Source organism: Triturus cristatus, chromosome 4_1 (assembly GCF_964204655.1).
Source record: "Triturus cristatus chromosome 4_1, aTriCri1.1, whole genome shotgun sequence".
Lineage (NCBI taxonomy): Eukaryota > Metazoa > Chordata > Amphibia > Caudata > Salamandridae > Triturus > Triturus cristatus.
Genome location: NC_140585.1, coordinates 106,180,242 through 106,185,279, shown reverse-complemented (window position 1 = coordinate 106,185,279; position 5,038 = coordinate 106,180,242).

Sequence of the window (5,038 nt, the reverse complement as noted above, 5' to 3'; positions counted from 1 at the left end):
TTCCGTCGACAAACCTCCTCATAGTGACCAATCAGGCCACAGAACGCACACTTTGCTCTGAAAGCAGGACATCGTTTGTCGTGTGCTGCATGGTTCAGACTGCCACACCGGTAACACTTTGATGTGCCTTCCTTGTCCTGTTTCCCTGTTTGTCCTGGTTTTCCTTTCCATTTGTGCGTCCCCTTGTTCTCTCCCGACGCCGGTTTGCCTCTTCCATATTGGTCAGCGTCTTCTACTTTGTTTATCGTTGGTCTCGGAACTTGTTCTCTCTTGGCCGCGTCTGCGCACCGCTTGGATAGTTCGGCCCTTTTTACCATGGCTATCACGTCTTTTAACGACGCGTCTCCATTTGCCCACAATTTGTCTTGCACTGTCTTGTTTGAGGTGTGCATCACTATTTGGTTCTTTATAAATTCATCGTGCAGCCCTCCGAATTTACACGTTACCGCTAGCTTCCTTAATGCTGCGACGTAGTCGTCTATCGTTTCCCCAGCTTCTTGTTTCCTCTGCTTGAAATTGTAGCGGTCGATAGACGTGCACACAGCAGGGCGGTAATGGCTGTCTAAGTCTTCAATGGCGTGTTTGAACACGTCGTCGTCTGCTGGTGGTCGGGTGGCCGGTACTATGTTTTGGAACACTCGTATGCCTTCTGGTCCTAGGTTATGTAAGAGTATCCTCTTCCTCCTGGTGCTGGAGAACGCCTGCTCGTTCTCGTCTTCCAGTGCTTCTAGGTAATTTTTGAAATACTCTCTCCAGTCCTCCCACTTCATTTGAGGCTCCCCGGGCCTTGGTAGGAACGGGATTGGTGTCGTGAGCGACGATGCTTGTGCGCACATGTCGGCGCGCCCTCTGCCCTCTTCTGCCTGGTTCCTAGGACTGTCTGGTGCTTCCGCCCTTTCTTCTCCTCTACGGGTCGCCCTGGTCTCTTCTGTGCCCTCTGCGCTGATTCCCCCTGTTTCCGCCAGGGCCTCAACTGCGTCTCGCCCTGGTCAGCTTCCTACGCTTCTGTGCGTATGGCCAGCATTTGGTTTCCTCGTGCCTCCCTCTTGCTTCCGTCTGTCGCTGCTGCGCTCTCTCTAGTGTCCTTAGTGCCCTTCCTGTGGCTTCCTGGGTGCACTTATTGTAGTGGGACCTTGCTTAGTCGCCTCCTCCGGTTCCCCTGCTGATGGGGTCTATCTTTACCGGGTGTGACCTTCTGGGTTGGTGGATCCCGCCCTCGTCGCCACTGAAATGTCCCTGCTTTACCCCAATGAAGCTCAGGAGACTTGCTGAGGTGACTGCAATCGTGCATTTATTTTGTAATTAGGTTTACAGAGAGAGCACCGGGCAAACTGCTCCGAACGCTCCGATATCGCCGCGCTAACTCGCGCCTTCCCCTCACGCATGCGCAGTCGCCTCCAAAACGGCGATCACGCGTAGCGTGATTACGTAGTGCGCGTCCACTAGACCGCGACACTACACCTTCTCCCCCAAATCATTATTGTAATCCAGGGACCCCCCCCCCCCACTGAGTCGTGACTGCTAGTCAATGGTCCCAACCATTGTTGATGATTTGAACCACAAAGCAATAGACATAAAAACAGAAAAAAACATTCAAACAAAATACACATGATGACACATTTTATTTAATTGACAAACACATATAAATGATAAAAAAAAATTAAAAATTGGTGCTTTTCTAAATTCAATTGAGGCCACCCATCGTCCATGCTATATTCTGTTTGATGCACCTGCACTGCTCTCACGAATCAATCTGAGGGTACTAATTTAACTTTTAGTGTCCTATTTCAAACTCCTTCACATTTACACAGTGTTTTGAAATTTTCAATTGTACATGTATCTTCTTTATGTATATACACTTCATTGGTCTTTTAATATTATTTAATTTTCTAAGTAGTCGCGGACCCCTTGAGGCGGCGTCCCGGACCCCCAGGGGTCTTCCGGACCACAATCACTGCTGTAAGCACATAGCTCAGCTCTGCAGCTTCCTCACAATGTCACCTTTCCTTAAATACCGGTGAACGGTTTTTCTCGTTATTTATATGTTTGTTTTCCCTTATATTGTTATGTTAGGTGCTTATGTAGAGCCTGCTAATCACCCCTAGGGGTTTCTAGGCGCTTTGCAGGTGGGTAGGGGGCTGTCTCCTTAATAGGCTTATTCACAAAGCCAGGTTTTCATTCAAAAAAATTCTTGAAGGTGATGCAGGCTGTCATTCCATGCTTTGCAAGTGATTCATAATAGGGTGCGACCTCCGCCTTTTGGTTTGTGAATGCAATGTACATGTGCTAGAGAGAGCCCAGATGAGCTTAGGTGTCTGGGGGGGGGGGGGTGGACTGGAAGTGAACATCTATTAAGATCGGCAAGGCCAGTGTTGTGAAGTGCTTTGTATGTGTATGAAGGAGTCTGAACTGGGTGTGTTTTTGATTGGGGAGTGTTAGACCTGACAGCCTTGAGGTGGTTTTACCCCCAACTTTGTGCCTATAAACTCCATTTGTCTGGCCTCGTTTTTGTACTCTTTAGGACTCCGTGCACTTTACCACTGCTAACCAGTGCCAAAGGGCTTGTGCTGTCTCCCATAAACATGGTAATATTGGCTCAGCGCCAATTTACATATTTAATTTACTTAATGTCTCTAGTAAGGTGCAGGGGGCGTGGCCTGACAGCATGGCCGACTAGTCGCTTCTCTGTGAAGCTCCTGCCCGTATGGCAACATCCTACAGCAATCCTGGCGGAATCATAATCTTTTTTGAAGAAGTTGGCATTGGTGCCCCTCCCCCCTGCCCCGAGGGTCACTGACTGGGTGTGAGAAGACAGCCCTCAGTTGGGGAAATCCTCTCTAGAAACCTGGAGATGCGCCTGGTTACCTGATTGCAAGATGGCGACGCTGGCCCTTGCCGGGGGATTGAGGGCCTCTCTGTAAGTTGATTTTGACAGGTTCCAGGGCGGAGACCCGAGTCGAGGACCCGGCCGTAGCCACTATCTTCGCCGCATTGAGTGGGGGCCTTGCGGAGGTAAAACCGGAGGCGAGTAGCTGTTGCAGATCACCCTGCCAATCTGAGGCCAGAGACCCGGACGTGCACTCTACGCGAGCCCGGCTGCCCGGTACTGTAGGTACGCCACGCCCGGCCCACCCGATATCTTGCTACACAAGCATTTGCAATGCAATAGGTCTCGCAGTTACGAGAGTTACAGCTATTGGCATTGTAAATAACAATGCCTTGTATTTATGTTTTTAAAACAAAAATAAAAGGCATTATTATTTGCAATGTCAATAGCTCAAACAAGCGTAAATGCGAGACCTATTTCATTGCAAATGCTTGTACTAATATACAACTAGTGTGCAACTGTTATATAAATCTTTAAGTGAGAATTTGTAATAATTCAACTAGTTTACAATAATTATGGATTTACTATTATTCAATCGATATTAGCGTTGCTGATAAAATGTTGCAGTCCTCAAATAAAACATGTTTTCAAAAAAGATACGTGGGTTGCTTTCCTTTGTGAAAAATCGACACACAGTAGTAGTCTTTGTACAACGATGGACTTCACACCTTTCATCAAATGCTTGTCCCCTAAACGACGACATCGTTTCCGGAGTCAAGAACACACTGCCATGCATCAGTGAATATTGAAACAGCTGAGCTAAACACACTGCACCGATATCACGCCTAAAACCACAACTTTGCATAACAACGCACGGAAAGGAATGTAACCACACACTTTACGTCACCCACTTGTGTTTACAGTATTCTACAGTTTATGCACAACTGAAGCAATTAAAAATGCGAAGAAATGTTCAGCCTGGTAATATAAATGAAGCACAAAAGACATTAAATCCAACAACGTTGATACAATTGGGCAAAGTGAATGTGTCTACAGCAAAACACACTGCCGCGCTGCAAACGTAATTTAGTTTATCATCCTACACTAAATTCAGAGACTATAAACGGACAGGTACAGAGTACATTCATTTTAAAAGGTTATCATGGCATTACAATGAGTGTCTGTGTAGCTGTCCTTCGTGTTGCTTTCCCGGCTCTGCAGCCGCCCCCGCCCAGGGACATGCTTTTCTGCAGCGGGTTAGGCTGGAACTGGGACCCCTTGCCAACCCCGCTCGGTGCCAGCCATGCACGACCGCGCCCCTCCCTGCAATCACCACGGGCCCGGGTAGCCTCCCCCCTTCCTCCTGTCCTTCTCCCTTACCTCCTGCCCCTCCGGTACCACCGCACCGCACCGCAGCTCCCAGGCCTTAGCAACGCAGCCTAGCGGTGCACCTCTCCCCGCCATCGGGCTTGCCGGGAGTTGTGGTTCACGAGTCGGAGGGTGTTCCCAGTTTCTGCCCGCGCTCGGACTACATATCCCATGGTGCCATGCAACGGGTGGCAGACGAGCCTGCAGGCAGCGTGCGCGTGCTGGGGGATCACCACGTGACGCGGGAACGCTAGACTGGGAGCGGGCGAGGCGGGTGATTCAAGTCGTCTCTGGGCTTTTCTTTTAACAAGATAAATACATTGCATGAATGTGTTTTGCAATGAAAGCGCGTTCAGGCACAAAGAAACAACGTGCCATGGGTGCGAGCAGCACTGCACTGCAGAGCTGCGGCCGGACCGAGCACCATGAAATAAGTGATTGTACTGGGCAAATCGCTTAATCTCCCCGTGCCTTTTGAATAATGAATGTGTCCTTAACTGGTGACCTTCGGGTGAACTCACAGCAACATCGTGGGTACGCAGCAACACTACTGCTCTACCTCTTAAGTTTTACCTAGACTGTGTGTAATCAGTTATAAATGCGCCCGCAAGCCAGAAATCACCTGTGAAGCCAGTAAATCACCGCAAGCTGTTAACACTGCTCTGCCTTGTGAGCACCAGCACCCGCCCCCCACCGCGGCATCAAACCTGAACAAGCCCGGCGGAGCGTGGCGCGCACACGCTTGGGGGCGGGGGAGCGGACCCTTTGAAGTGCTCCCAAAAGGCGGATTGCATGGCGGCACGATGCGCGTGATTGTGTGCGTGCTAGCAAGGCAATCCGCTT